Source organism: Trachypithecus francoisi, unplaced genomic scaffold (assembly GCF_009764315.1).
Source record: "Trachypithecus francoisi isolate TF-2019V2 unplaced genomic scaffold, Tfra_2.0 Lachesis_group15, whole genome shotgun sequence".
NCBI lineage: Eukaryota > Metazoa > Chordata > Mammalia > Primates > Cercopithecidae > Trachypithecus > Trachypithecus francoisi.
Genome location: NW_022681460.1, coordinates 100,800,103 through 100,816,584, shown reverse-complemented (window position 1 = coordinate 100,816,584; position 16,482 = coordinate 100,800,103). Strand labels below are relative to the sequence as shown.

The following is a 16,482-nucleotide window of genomic DNA, read 5'->3' as shown; positions in this document are numbered from 1 at the left end:
AGCCCTCCACGGATCCATATTTTTAAATTGTATTGTAGAATATCTTTTGTGTCACACACTCGAAGGGACAATACTGGCTTCCTAGCAATTACCATTGGTAATAATAAAATCTTTAACAAGGTTGAATATTTTGGGTTCAATATCAGTATCTCACTTGTTTATATATGCTCAGTATTCTGATATTACAATTGTATGTTAATGGTGTGTGGTGTGAGGAAACGATCGCTAATGTTTAGACAGTTTTCCCTTACTCTGTTTAAGCTTCCCTTGCTACTTTCTCCTACATTACTGGCGTTTCCCCGCAATTTCTTGTAAAAACTTTTAAATATTATAAAGTAATGCCAGTTTATAGTAGGCTTAATCTGCCCATTCATTTGAAAGACTCTTGTACCAGGTGAGTCTTCGTTATACAGATGTGTCCCACCTATGTGTTGTGTGAAGTCTTTTAGATCCAGGCCCCCAAGCCCTAAATGCCAACGGTGTCCCCCAGTCTCTTTGATAACTAAACATGTTCCTTGGGGGCAGTTGCAGCTCCTTGGAGAACCACTCCAAACAACAATGTTATCTAGTAAATTATTATAGGAATTATAAAAGGAAATTTGACTGACAGTTTTTGCTGAGTTTCTTTTTTCTTCTTTCAGAAGTGTCTGACGTACAAAAGCATGCTTTTGGTTAGTGGCGCTTTCATTGATTATTCTAGAATCTCAGGTGGGAGGCCAGGTTAGTACCTGTGTCCCTCTGTCTGAAAGATTGGCTGTGTTTAATGGAAATGTTGACAACTAAACACTTGAATCAAGTAGCAGATTGAGGTTAGAATGGAGTTGGGAAGCAACAGCAATAATGTGTAGAAATAAGTCTTAGCTAAGTGTAATGTAAACTAGTGTAATCACCTTTTAAATAGCTTCGTCTGCTTACTAATATCTGTGTTAGGGAATTTGGAAAATGTAGATGTATTTAAAGGTAAAAATTAAAATTACTTGTACTCACATATGCCAGTAGTCCTCATGGTGTGATTTGTTAGGAATTGTCTTTTCATTTCAAACTCTGCTAGTCTTGCTGCATGGGGGAAAATGCAAGTAGAGTTAAGAAAGTTCAGCTCAGACCATTTATATGTTACCTAAGTATAAAATTAATATATGTTACAGTGTTCCCTACATTGTAACATTATGCATTTAACTCTTGCTTTAAAAAAAGTTTATTTGGCTTTTTTTTGGTTGAATAGATAAGTTGTTTCTTGATGTAAGATGTTTATTATTAGTTGCGTGTTACGTTTGAAAGGTGCTATGGAAACAGACATGTAGGTAATGACTGTTGTCAAAACAGAAGGTTATACTTTAAATTATCTAGAGTCAGAGACACTGAACACCTTTGAGATGGAAATTTATCCAAACTGAGTGTAATGAATTTATATTAATTTGAGCAAGTAGTATGTTGTTCCAGGGTAAAAGAGGTCATTACTGGTTTTTAAAATCAGAACTTTAAAAAATATTCACCTGTATGTAAAAAATGTTGATTGAAAATGTTCCATTTTTCTAGGCATGGGGGACAGATTGTCGAATGGATAAAAGTTCATGCCTTTATGAAGTTTTACATTTGAGAGATACAAATGTTAACTAGAAAATGAATACTATGCACATATCTCTGATTTGTAATTAAGGTGTTTCATTGATTTTTAAGATACATATATGAGATAGAATGACATCTTAAAATTAGCACGTTGTTGGCAACTTCTTAGTAGGACATTAAATAGGAGTGTGTCTTGAAATTGATGGCATGTTAGAGTCAATGAAATAGGGAATATGTAAAAATTATTACATAATTTTACTACATGAATAGGGAATATGAAACGATGATTAATGTTTAACACCAAAAACTTTATTCAAAGGGTGACTTGCAATATGAAGATACACAACATTTCTAGACCTTCCATTTAAACTAGAATTCTTTAGTAAGAAGATTCCTGTAGAGATTTCTTCATGTAAAACAAATGGAGAATCAATGTTTATAAATATAAGAACCATTTTTTTTTTTTGAAAATGTTTAAAAGGAAACAAACTGCTTGATGAATTTTCACGAAGAGCAGATGGTGTGGTTAGTGTGTTTGAGGTAAAGTTAATCAGATAATATAACCAGGCAGTTGTATGAATATGGTTTTTTGTGTTTTTTGTTTGTTTCCATTCTGGAAGACCCACTTATAAATGAAAGTTTTCTCAAATGGGACATCCTTAAATTGGATCTCAGTGAATCATAGTTGTTATTGTTGTTTAAGAAATATATTTGAAAACGTACTTACTCTGTGTGAAGTGCACAGTTTTTATGGGAAGCTAGTTGCATGGTATACCTTAGCTAGGAAACCTGTGTAAGGACTTTTTCTGTCTAATGTTGAGTGCAGGTTTCACAGCAAACTTAATCACGTGAAGACCCTTTGCGTACCTCTTCCCCAGGTGGACCTGGGCTTTACGTCTTAAAATGTGGTCCCCACACCATCAGCACATCAGCAGCAACCTGGAGCTTGTTTGAAATGTGGACTCTGAGCTCAGCTCCAGACCAACTGGCCCAGAATTTGCGTTTTAAAAGATCCCTTCCTGGGCAATGCACATGAACATGTAAAAATCATGGGACCAGATCTGTGTCTGTCAAACTTGAGTGTGTATTAAAAGGATTGCTAGCCGACGCCTCCAGAGTCTCTGATTCAGTAGGTCTGGGCTGGGCCCATAGAATTTATATTGTTAACAAATTATCCGGTGATGATGATTCTGCTAGTCCAAGGACCATACTTTTAGAACCATTAGAGTAGAGCTCCTTCTCTTTTCACCTTTTTCTGTTCTCTCTTCTAATTCCTCACCCCAGCTTTTAAAAATAGATTATTATAATCATATACTTTGGCTCAATTGGAGGAAAGAAAAGCACCTTGTCTTATAATTTACGGTGATAGCCACACTAAAGTTGCTTGACACCAATGTCAGAGAAAATTTAGACTCTGGTTTATAGATAGTTCTTTTTCACTTCTTTTTGCAAGGTGCTCTTAACATTTAGAAATTCTTTTTGTGTAGATAAAATGTTCATATGGTTCAACAATTAAAATGATACAAGGCATATTTTGAGAAATCCAAATTCCAGTTGTCTTAATTCTCTCCATAAATAACCTTTCATTTGTTTCTTATAGATGTCTTTTTTTGTATAGATACAGATACAAGCAAATACTAATATACTATATATACTCTTTTTATATAAAATATACAGACTGTGAATATTCTGTTCCTTACTTTTTTTTAAAGTTAATATTATCTTGACATATCTTCAAATAGTATATAGGAAACATTTTTTTACATTGTTTTTCTTTTTTTTTTTTTTTTTTTGAGACAGAGTCTCGCTCTGTCGCCCAGGTTGGAGTGCAGTGGCACCATCTCAGCTCACTGTAACCTCCAACTCTCGGGTTCAAGCGATTCTCCTGCCTCAGCCTCCCACTGGGAGTGGGACTACAGGTGCACGCGCCACCAGGCCTGGCTAATTTTTGTATTTTTAGTAGAGATGGCGTTTCTCCATGTTAGCCAGGCTGGTCTCGAACTCCTGATCTCAGGTTAGCCACCTACATTGGCCTCCCAAAGTGCTGGGATTACAGGCAAGAGCCACTGCCCCTGGCCCAGAAAACGTTTTTCTAAACAACTGTAAAATATGCGTTGTTTGGCTGTTTAGCCTCCCGTGATCAATATTTGAGTTGTTTCCAGTCCAAGACTCACAGGTGACACTGTGCTGAATAACCTTGTGCACATATTTTGCATATTTCAGGCATTATCTGTTGGATATATTCCTAGAAGTGGGATTGCTGGTTAGTGGGCAATGCATTTGTAATTGGTATAAATACTTTCTTCTTCCAGAGCTGCACTATTTTGAGCTCGCATCAGTAATGTATGAGACTCCTTATTTCTCCATAACCTCTCCAATGGTTAACCTTTGGATTTCTGTCAGTCTCGTAGATGAAAAATGATAACTCCATGTAGTTTTAATATGCATTGCTGTCATTATGAATCGGGCTGAGCACCTTTGCATGTGCTTAAAGGCTATTCGTATTCCTTTTTCTGTGAGCTATCTGTTCATGCTCTTTGCACATTTTTCTTTTGGATTGCTTTTTCTTACCAATTTCTATGAATGCATAAATTAGAGAGATTAGCCCTTTGTGAGGTTGCAGTTTCGCTCAACTTGTCACTTGTTTTTAAAAATGACTTTCATGTTTTTTGATATAAAGAAGGCTTAAATATGGCTTTCTTTACATTTTATGTACTTAACATTAATCTCTTACGGTATCTGGATTTTACGTCAGAGGCCTCCACGACTTCTGGAATTCGCCCATGTTTTCTTTTAGTGCTTTTATGGTTTCATTTTAACACTTAAATCTCTGATCCATTTAGGATTTATTGTGGTGTTCAGAGTGATATATAATTTAACTTTTCCTTTTTCCATGTGGCCACCAGTTATCTTTACCTATTTGTTTCAGTGTTCATCTCTGAATCCAGTTTATGGTGGTGTGAGTTTTTGGATGTATTGGGGTACATCTCTGCACTTCCTATTCTATGACATTAGTCTTTCTATTCATATACCAGTACTACATTGGTTTTATAAAATGTTTTAATATCTTTTAAAACTAGTTTCCCCTTGTTGCTCTTTTTTTTTTTTTTTTGGCAATTCTTGCTTATTTATTTTTGCATGTGAACTTTAGAATCGTTTTGTCTAGTTCCAGAAAGCACCTTTTAAAGAATAAAGATCATGCTAAGTTTATGAACTTAAAATCTATTTGACTTCTCTGAGCCTCAGTTTCCTAACCTGTAAAAGGAGCAATACTGTCTGTAAGAATGCTAGAGGGAGTAAAAGAGAAAACGTGTGAAACTCTGTTAGTGCCCTTGGTCCACTCCCACCATTGTTGCCAACATGGGCTGAGGTTGCCATTCCCTCGTTTTTTTCCCACTCTTACCCTTCTCACTTTCAAAAAAGAAAAAAAGAAAGGACCCATAGAGAAAAACAGTTACAAGACATTAGAATCGAAGTTAAAACTAAGCTCTTGTTCAATTTCAGCAGGACAATTAATGTACCTGAAAACAGAGAACAAACTCAGCCTGGTATTAAGGCCCCTTCCTGCTTCTTGCCTTACTGCCTTAGTCTCTCTTGGAAGCACCTTAACAATGGTGCTGCTTCTGTTTCCCAGAGGCCCTGTGTTTCCTGGAACCACATTCCTCCGACCCAGAATATAGTGCTACCTAATTCTGCCAGTTCAGATCTGTTACTGTCCCCCACCCAGTCAAAAACAGTATCTGTCTCTGCATATAGCTTGTCCATCATGCAGCTTGGGCCTTGATGTACTGTAAACTCTGTAAGGAGAGAAACTGTGTTCGTCCTGCACACCAAATAATGCCCTGCACACAGCAAAATACTGGCAAAGATTGGACATTCAGATGTTTGTTAAATGAGTGAATAATTGACTTTGATCTTTCTTTTGCTTTATATAATGTGTCTAGGTAGCTCTTGTTTCACCCAGGATACTGTAAGCCCCTGGAGTACAAAGCTCATGCCCACCCCTCTCCCCTTTTTTTTAGAGATGGAGTCTCTCTCATGCAGGCTGGAGTACATGACACGGGCAGTGGCACAATTATACTTACTGCAGCCTTGAACTCCTTGGCTCAAGCAATCATCATACCTCAGCCTCCCAAGCAACTGGGACTACAGGGGCACCACCACTCCTGGCAAAATTTTTTTTTTTTTTTTTTTTTTTTAAGAAAGACGGTCTTACTGTGTTGCCCCAGGCTAGTCTCAAACTTCAGGGCTCAAGCAATCTGCCCACCTTGGCCTCATCAAGCCTGCGGATTACTGGTGTATGCCACTGTGCGCAGCCAATTAGTAATAATTATTATCATCATAAATAATGCTGGTGGTGGAGATGGTGAGAGGCAGATTTATTATTATATAATAACATTATAATAAAAATAGTATTTATTGAACATACATTTCAGGAAGTGCTTTAGAGTCCCTGATGTGGATTATTTCATGTAATCCTCAGCAGTCTTATGAATTGGGTACTATTGTTACACATATGGAAAACAGGCACACAGAGAAGTTACTTACCCCAGATCACACAGGTAGAAAGTGGTAGAACTGGGATTCTAATGCAGATGCTCTGAGCCTAGCACCCCAACTCTTAACCTGCTGCAGTTCTCCAGGCTTGTTTGTTGAATATGATTCTTTGAATACAGTCATGTATAGATTCTTGAACAATTTAGGAAAAGTTTTAGTTATACTTTCAAATTTTTACTTTCCTTCCTTACCATTCTATTTTAATAACTTCTATTTTGTTATTTCCAGTTTATCTTAGACTTCACGTTCTCCAGGAGACACCACCATGTCTGGCATATAGTAGGTGCTCAATAAAAAGTAATTTTTGCCTTTTTTTTTTTTTTTTTTCCAGGTTCACAATAAAGGTGCTAAGAAAGAGAATGTAAGACAGGAAAATAATTAAATATTCTTACTGAGGTAAGTTTTTAAATAATTTTTTTAACAAAGAAGCTGTAATTTATTTATTTTTTTTACTTCCTCTCACAGTCTGCTTTCTTGAGGTCTAACAGGGAGATTGTTTTAGGAATGGTTAAGTTCATGGAACCTACAGTTCTTAAGGTAGATGCCAGGAATGTGGGCTGTTCAAATAAGTTCATTTGACGTTCTCGACCTCTTCGAATCTAATCTTTAAATTCCTGTTTTCTCATGGTTTTAAAGCATGGTACTGAGAAGGAAATCTAGCAAGTAGAAACCCATAGCTATTTGGTGGTTATATATACTTTACAGCATTCAGTGAATACTTTTTTCTTAAAATAGGGAGTTGAAAGAATTTTAAGTTACTTTTGGTGAGATAGGAACACTTCTTTTTCTTAAATAAAATTCTGGGGTTTTTTATTATAATAATGAAAAAAAATTCTATCAGTGTAAAACAACATAATGATAAAAGTTAGCATCCAACTTCTGCCACCAAGAAATGATTGCTATTAATATTTTGGTGAACATACTTTTAGAAATCTATCTATGGATATAGAAGAATTTATATACAAGATTTTAAATAAATTGGTTTACCTGTATATAGTAGCCTTTTTTAATGCAAAAATATGTTTTGTACATCTCTCTGCAGGAATTGGAAAAGATATGCATAATCATACATGATGATTTTACTGGCTGCCTAATGTTCCATCTTTTAGAGGCACCATACTTTATGCCTTTGATGACCTTTTAGATCGTTTCTAGTTTTCCCTTGTTGTAGATAAAGATGTATTGATCAACCCTCTGCTTATATCATTGTATACTTGTTCATTTCTCTTCTTAGATGTGTAACTGCTGGGTCAGAGATTATACACATATAAAATGTTAAGACATGGCTAACCTGTCCTCCAAAGAGACTACCAGTTTCTAACCCCACTCAGAATCCACTAGAGTCCTGCTTTCCGTATGCTTGCCCACACAGAGTTTTGTTAATGTTGATGTGTGTGTAACTTTTTTCCAAATTTGTTTATTTTACATAGACAAATAAAATTGTATGTATGTATTGTGTACAACATGTTTTGAAGTATGTGTACGTCGTGGAATGTTTCAATCTAGCTAATTAAATTATGCATTACCTCACATAGTTACCGTTTTTGTGGTGAGAACCTCTTTGTATTTACTCTGTTTTTGGAAGAATACAATATATCGTAATTAACAGTAGTCACTGTGCTGTACAATAGATCACTTTAAATTATTCCTTCTAACTGGAATTTTGTATTCTTTGACTAACATCTCCACACCACCACATGCCCCCGACCTTCTAACGCCTCTGGTAACCATCATTCTACTCTCTTCTTCTATGAGATCAACTTTCTCCGATTCCTTATATGAGTAAGAACATGTAGTATTTGTTTTTCTGTATCAGGCTTATTTCACTTAAGGTAATGTTCTCCAGGTTCATCCATGTTGCCACAAATGACAGGATTTCCTTTTTTATAGTTGAATAGTACTCCATTGTGTATATATGCCACATTTTCTTTATCCATTCATCTGTTGATGGACACCTAGGTTGCTTCCATATCTTGGCTGTTGTGAATAGTGCTGCAGTAAACATGAAAGTGCAGATTATCTCTTTGACATACTGATTTCACTTCCTTTGCATAAATACCCAGTAGTGGGATTGCTGTATCATATGGTAGTTCCATTTTTAATTTATTTGAGAAACCCACACACTGTTTTCCATAATGGCAATAATTTACATTCCTCCCAACAGTGTTCAAGGGTTTCTTTGTCTCTACGTTTTTGCCAGCATTTGTTACCTTTTATCTTTTTGATAGTAGCCATTCCGACAGGAGTCGGATGTGCAGAAACAGGGTCTCACTTTGTTAACCCGCCTGGTCTCGAACTTCTGGTTTTCAAACTATGCTCCTGCCTTGCCTTCCCAAAGTGCTGGGATTTGAGCCACTGCACCCAGCCACAATCTTGAATAAAATAAAAATGTTGGAGGTATCACACTACCTGATTTCAAATTTTACTATGAAGTTATAGTAACCTTTTATCTTAGCCAGTAACCTTTTATCTTAGTAGCCAGTCTGACAGGAGGCGATATCTCATTGTGGCTTTAACTTGGATTTACTAGTGCTGTTTAACACTTTTTCATGTATTTGCTGGCTATTTGTATGCTGCTTTTTTTTTTTTTTTTTTTTTTTTTTTTTTTGAGATGGAGTTTTACTCTTCTCACGCAGGCTGGAATGCAGTGCTGCGATCTTGGCTCACTGCAACCTCCGCTTCCCAGATTCAAACAATTCTCCTGTCTCAGCCTTGCAAGTAGCTGGGATTACAGGCATCTGCCACCATGCCCGACTAACTTTTGTGTTTTCAGTAGAGACGGGGTTTCACCATGTTGACCAGGCTCATCTTGAACTCCTGACCTCAGATGATCCACCCTCCTTAGCCTCCCAAAGTGCTGGGATTCAGGCATGAGCCACCACACCTGGCCATTTGTATGCTTCTTTTGAGAAATGTCTATCCAGGCTAGAGTGCAGTGGTGCAATCACGGCTCACTACAACCTTGACCTTCCAGGCTCAAGTGATCCTCCCACCTCAGCCTCCCAAGTAGCTGGGACCACAGGCACATGCCACCACACTCTGCCAAATTTTTTGTGTTTTTTGTAGAGACAGTGTCTCGCCATGTTGCCCAGGCTGGTCTCAAGACTCCTGAACTCAAGCAGTCCACCTGCCTTGGCTTCCCAAAGTGCTGGGATTATAGGTGTGAGCCACCACCCTTGTCCATTTTTTAATGGGATTTTTTTCTTGCTGTTGAGTTAAATTTCTCACATATTTTGGATGTTAACCCCTACCAGATGTATAGTTTGCAGATATTTTCTCCCATTCTTTAGGAAGTTTCTTCACTGTTGATTGCTTTCTTTGCTGTGCAGAAGTTTATTAATTTGGTATAATCCCATTTGTCGATTTGTGCTTTTGTTGCCTGTGTTTTGGGGTTCATATCTAAAAATCATTGTCCAGACCAATGTCATGGAACTTTTCCTCTATGTTTTCTCCTAGGAGCTTTATGATTTCACATCTTACATTTAAGTCTTTAATACATTTTGAGTTGATTTTTGTATATGATGTGAAATAAGGATCTAATTTCATTCTCCTGCATGTGGGTATCCAGTTTTGCCAACACCATTTAGAAGAGACTGTCCTTTCCCCATTGTTTATTCTTGGCACCTTTATCAAAAATCAGTTGACTGTAAGTGCATAAATTTATTTCTGGGTTCTTTATTCTGTTCCATTTGTCTATGTCTGTATTTTAAGCTAGTACCATGCTGTTTGGTTACTGTAACTTCATAGTACAATTTGAAATCAGGTAGTGTGATACCTCCAACTTTTTTATTTTATTCAAGATTGTGGCTGGGTGCAGTGGCTCAAATCCCAGCACTTTGGGAAGGCAAGGCAGGAGGATAGTTTGAAAACCAGAAGTTCGAGACCAGGCGGGGCAACAAAGTGAGACCCTGTTTCTGCAAAAAATAAAAATTAGCCAGGTGTGGTCATTTGTACCTGTAGTTCCAGTTACTTATGAAGCTAAGGTGGAAAGATTGCTTGAGCCAGGAGTTTGAGGTTGCAGTGAGCTACACGATTGTACCACTGTACTCCAGCCTGGGCAACAGAATGAGACTGTGTCAATAAAATAATAGTAATATATAAATAAAATAAAGTAAATAAAATAACAAGATTGCTTTGGCTGTTCGTATCCTTTGGTAGTTCCATACAAACTTCAGGATTTTTTTCTCTTTCTGTGAAGAACGTTATTGGTATTTTGATAAGGATTGCACTTAATCAGTAGTGCACTTTGGGTAGCATGGGCATTTTAAAAATATTCTTTTGATCCATGAGCATGGGATGTCTTTCCATTTACTTGTGTCTTCAATTTCTTTTACTGATGTTTTAGTTTTCGGTGTAGAAATCTTTTACCTCCTTGGTTCAATTTATTCCTAAGTATTTTATTTTTTTGATAACTTGTAAATAGGATTATTTTCTTGATTTTTTTTTTCAGATAGTTCATTGTTAGTATACAGAAGTATTACTGATTTTTGTATGTTGATTTTATATCCTGCAAATTTACTAAATTCATTTATTAGTTCCAACAGTTTTTTTTTTGGTGGAGACTTTAGGGTTGTCTATATGTAGTAAGGTCATGTCATCTGCAAACAGGAACAGTTTTACTTCTTCCTTTCTTAATTGGATGCCTGAATCCTGAAGCCACTGAGGGTATCAGAAGCCCAACCCTGCTGTCGTTGGCTGGCAGTGATGTGGACTGGAAATGGAGTCTGCCTCATAGGGGATACAGGTTTCCACCTGGATCCAGGACAGGTCTGAAGGCACAGTCCCCGGGTACTGGCCTAGAGTCAGGGGTCATGGAGGTCTTCTGGGTACTGGGTTTTATTATGTTGGGCCTGGTTTTAGGATTCAAGACACAGTCCTATGCTTACTTACCTCTTTCCCCCATCTGATGGTATCTCTCTCCACACTGTGCTGCCTATGGTTGGGGGTGTGGGTGATGTGGATAATGTAAAGCTATCCTTTCTACCACCTTCAGTGTGTCTTTTTTAATTTTTGTGCTATAACCAGGTACTGTAATCTCTCACTTGTTTTTCTTAGCTCTTGTGAAGGTGTTTTCCGGGATGGATAGTTGTTCGAATTTATGTTTCTGCCCTGGGACGAATACTGGAGAGTCTTGTTCCACCATCTTGCACCGCCTTCTTTTGTATGTAACCTGTTAATCTTTTTAATCTTTGGCAATCCAATAGGAGACAAAAACAGTATTTTTTTGAGATAACAAGGTTTCTAATTGGAATATACCTTTTAGGTTTTCAAAGACCTCCAATTTGATATTCTTACTAACGTGAAGAGTTTTCTTATTGAGAAGATACCTGTGGTTCTCATGCATAGATGAAACGCTCTTGGACTTTAAATGTGATGAGAGTGTTGAAGTATGTTGAATTCTTTGTTTTTCATCTGTTGCCTTCATTAACTCATTATAAATATTTTTAAACTATAGGTCAACTGACTGTTACTATTTCCAATACTGAAAGTTTTCCTCCATAGAGAACTCTCCCTTTGTTTTTTACTCACTTACAGTGCAGTTTCAAGAAGCTTTAAGGCTAGGCACGGTATCTAACACGTGTAATCTCAGCACTTTGGGAGGCCGAGGCAGGTGGACCGCTTGAGCTCAGGAGTTCAAGACTGGCCTGCTCAATAACATAGTGAAATCCCATCTCTGCAAAAAATGCAAAATTAGCTGGGCATGGTGGCTCACGCCTGTCATCCCAGCTGTTCAGGAGGCTGAGGCAGGAGGGTCACTTGAGGCTAGGACGTGGAGGTTGCAGTGAGCCAAGAACATGCCACTGCACTCCAGCCTGGGCGACAGAGCAAGACCCTGTCTTGAAAAAAATTAAAAAGATAAATAAAGAAGCTTTAAAGACTACTTTCTTAACATGTCTCAAACATAGATATCAGTTGTGGAATAGCATGTAGAATATGACTTACAAACTTGGGTAATGATATTGAGTTATGTGGATTATGTGAATATGCATTCATATGTAAACCTATGTTTACTGATGTTGAATCTCTTCTGTCTAAATGATTTTAACAGTTTCTGATACGAGTGTGATCTTTAATTTTATATTTGCCTTAGATTTTATTTTAATCAAGTAAGATTTACTTGAGGACGGTTTCATATGAAACATATATCAACTTTGTCATTGACCTATGGTTGTTCTTTAACTTAATAAAAAGCCAATTAACTATCAGGAGCTATTTCAAACAAGAAAATCAGAGAGCCAGCGTAGGCAATATAGTGAGACCCTGTCTCTACAAAAAAAAAAAATGTTTAAATTAAAATAAGAAAAAATTGGCCGGGCGCGGTGGCTCAAGCCTGTAATCCCAGCACTTTGGGAGGCCGAGGCGGGCGGATCACGAGGTCAGGAGATCGAGACCATCCTGGCTAACACTGTGAAACCCCGTCTCTACTAAAAAATACAAAAAACTAGCTGGGCGAGGTGGCGGGCGCCTGTAGTCCCAGCTACTCGGAGGCTGAGGCAGGAGAATGGCGGTAAACCCGGGAGGCGGAGCTTGCAGTGAGCTGAGATCCGGCCACTGCACTCCAGCCCGGGCGACAGAGCGAGACTCCGTCTCAAAAAAAAAAAAAAAAAAATTAACAAGGCATGGTGGCAAATACTTATAATCGCAGTTACACAGGAGGGTGAGGTGAGATGATTATTCGAGCCCAGAGTTGGAGACCATCCTGGACAATATAGCAAGATCTCATATCTTAAAGAAAAAAAGCCAGTTAAAAGTCACCTTTTTTTCTTCAGATAGAAAATACATCTTCTGGCCAGGAGTGGTGGCTCACACCTGTAATCCCAGCACTTTGGGAGGCCAAGATGAGTGGATCACCTGAAGTCAGGAGTTCGAGACCAGCCTGGCCAACATGGTAGAACCCCGTCTCTACTAAAAATACAAAAAATTAGCCCAGCGTGGTGGCAGGCGCCTGTAATCCCAGCTACTTGGGAGGCTGAGGCAGGAGAATCACTTGAACCCGGGGAGCAGAGGTTGCAGTGAGCCAAGATCGCCCCACTGCACTCTAGCCTGGGCAATAAGAGCGAAAGTCATCTTAAAAAAAAAAAAAAGGAAAATACAGCTTTTAATAATATAGATTGCCTTTAATGTCATTGCTTTTCTTTTCATTCCAAGTTAACATTGTTGACCATATATCACCAAATCAGGGACCAAGTAGTACAACTGGTGTTTTAGTCACCGGTTTACATCTAGCACCTGATATAATACCTGGCATGCACACAGCAAACACCCACATTGTGTTTGAAGGAATTAATGGTTGGTAAATACTGTCATTGTTAGAATTAGGATGGAAATGAGAAGTGCCTTAAATTTTAATTTGGATAAGAAAACTAGCATCTGTGATTTTTATATGTACCTAAATCTAAACATAGACAATTATAGTGATACTTGCTACCATAACATTTTGTGACATTTTGTTTGAAATGTTGAATTGGCCTGTATCCCATTTATTTTCCAACTCTGCTTTTTTGTTTGTGTGTCTTTGTTGTTGTCAAGGGAAAAGTAAGTATCTAAACTAGGTAGGATACTAGATCTTGTTAAATAATCAGATTTATGTTTCATAGTATAGACATGGGAAAGTTTTTCATAGTTATGTTATTTGAAGACAAGGCTGAAATGAATGTCCCAAAATAAATTTTTAATTATAATGGAGACACATTGAGCTATATTTTAATTGTGGCTCAGCATTTCATTAAAAATAGAAGCAGAGAAGTTGATTGCTAGCCTTTGAGAAGAATGGATAATAAATCTTTGTCCAGTATCCTGTCTTTTAAGTCTTTCTGACTCCTAACCAATTTTTCACAGCCAAACTAAACAGAGGAGATGGAATAATTAATAGATTGAAGCAGTGTTTTTGCCTCTCTTTTCATACACTTTGTTTCTGTTGGAATATAGGATTCCAGAGAGTTCATGAGCTAGTTTTAATCACTATTTGAGCAGCAGTTATTTTTCCATGTATAACATCTTATATTGACTAAATAATCCTCTAGCAATTTTTATTTGCACTTTAATTTGCTTAGCATCCCCTTTCTTAATAAATAATCCAAAGTTAAATGTAGGCAGACTTGAAATAATTGAGTCTTCAATAGTAGGGACTAAATTAATGAAGTTTTTCTAGGCTTTAAAACTCTGATATCTTCTTGTGGCTAATGGTATAATCTTGTATTTGTTTTCTAAAATAACCAAATTTCTGGTTTCTTCAATCTTTTTTATGTGGCAGTGTAGGAATTTGCTTATATGGTAGTTATCATTTTACTGATGACTTTATTTAATTGCATGCTTTAAAGCCCTGATTCTAAAAATACTCCTGGAAAGTGAGGAATTACTACAGTAAATAGAAGTCTTAATGAAAATTAAGGCTTTATTATTTATTTCTCCTCTTAGCTGCATTTGTAATAATTTTTACATTGTACTTAAACAGAAAGTTTAAGACTTTTTCAGCATCTTTAATGACTTGGATTTTGTGCATTTGCAACAGTTTCTTCCTATTTTAGGCACAAAGCTTAAAGTTTAGTCTGGCAGGGGAAGTAGTCATTTGATTGGAAAGTTGGGCAGAGGAGAAAAATTTTGTCTTCATATACAGAATTTGCAGCAGTAGAATATTCAGATGGAGTTATATTAAACTCTAACCCTGGGGAAAAAAATTGAAGTGCTTGTATGCAGTACAGAGAATAGATCTCTAGCAAAGCCAATGCTCAGGGCTTACTTCTGTAGTATCTGCAGCTGAATTGGTCTCTCCCAAGAGTATTCTCAACTCAGAGTCTTAAGAGTAGAGTTTGGAAAAGGGAGGAGAGAACAGTAGCTTTGGGCCCTAAGTTCCATGATGAGCTCAATAGTCAGTGAAACTCTCTAGGTTAAGGATATGTACTTAACCTCCGAATGTCCTATTCCCCTTGAGAAATTTCCTTCCTTCCTAACTCTGGGCACTTTGCTTAGTGTTGTGGCATGCTGGAAATTTATCTTGAGTTGAGGAGAGTGAGTCTGACTGTATTGCTGCAGAGTCTAGGCTACTCTCTTTAAATAGATGTCCAACATGGGAATATGGCTGAAAACCATCAGTTCCTTCCTTATCATAGCTAGGCAATGGCAAATATTAGAAATGCAAGCTTTTCCTTCTTCATTTTGCTCGGAGAGGACACCTAGTTCAAGGTGAAGATTACGTGTTTGTGTATGTTAAACCCAGTAAGTTTTATTTTAAATATATTTCAGTCTTTTCTAATGTAACAAAGTTCTTCAGTCTGATTGTTCTAGCAGCTATCACTCAAACATTAATTGCTGTCAGTGTGAAAGGATATCCTCCTACATCTTTTTTGGCGTACTTGAAACCATCCCACTTCCTTTTTCTTTTACCTTAAGAACTGATAACTGACACTTGAGAATTACAATCAGATTGCATCAATCTTTATGGAAAGGTTGCCAATTATTGCACTGCAAAATATGCATTTTCCTCTAATAGTAAGTGTTTCTCTTCGTGTGTCTCTCAGTTCAGTGCTTTTAAATACCTCTTAGGTGAATGAATGCTTTGTGCCATGCCCTGATTTAATACATTTGAAAGATTTTATTCATGGCTTTGTTACCTTCAAGTCTATGTGAGGTGGAGATGGATGGAGGGGAATAATTTATGTAATACGAAATCTTCATAGGATCTTTTGATTGATTAGATGTCCTTGGGTAGAAGAAGGATGCCAGTGGCCATTACTTATACTGTGATATAAACTCTAAAATGAGCATGTTCTTTGAAGAGTTAGGAGCAGTGAGGAATTTTATGGTGGGGATGTACACTGAGCCTTGTACGATGTCTTTTGTGTGCATTACCTCATTTTGTTTCCACAACAGTTCTGTGAGGATAGATTTCATTACCCCAGTTTTAAAGAGTAGAAGGACTTAATGAGATTGTGAAATCAGGACTTGGGCATGCAGCTTGTAGGTTAAAAACAAAACAAAACGGGGCCGGGCGCGGTGGCTCAAGCCTGTAATCCCAGCACTTTGGGAGGCCGGGACGGGCGGATCACGAGGTCAGGAGATCAAGACCATCCTGGCTAATACGGTGAAACCCTGTCTCTACTTAAAAATACAAAAACTAGCCGGGCGACGAGGCGGGCGCCTGTAGTCCCAGCTACTCGGGAGGCTGAGGCAGGAGAGTGGCGTAAACCCGGGAGGCGGAGCTTGCAGTGAGCTGAGATCAGGCCACTGCACTCCAGCCTGGGTGGCAGAGCAAGACTCCGTCTCAAAAAAACAAAACAAAACAAAACTGTGACTTGAGTACAGATCTCTCTGGCTATAAAATCCATGCTTTTCTTCCCTAAGACAGGGAGAGGTGGTGTT

At 37.7% G+C, this 16,482-nt stretch overlaps 1 protein-coding gene across 18 annotated transcripts in view; it reads left to right on the top strand.

Moving 5' to 3' along the window:
* MRTFB (myocardin related transcription factor B) overlaps nt 1–16,482 on the top strand; it is a 205,945-nt gene that overhangs the window by 11,019 nt on the left and 178,444 nt on the right. For 17 of the 18 annotated variants that reach the window (XM_033235709.1, XM_033235697.1, XM_033235703.1 and 14 more), the window contains exon 2: nt 6,455–6,519. The gene's annotated coding sequence lies outside the window, so the exon portion shown is untranslated. Of the gene's footprint in view, nt 1–648; nt 672–6,454; nt 6,520–16,482 lie in introns of those variants that run through there. The other variant, XM_033235700.1, reaches the window with a different exon arrangement.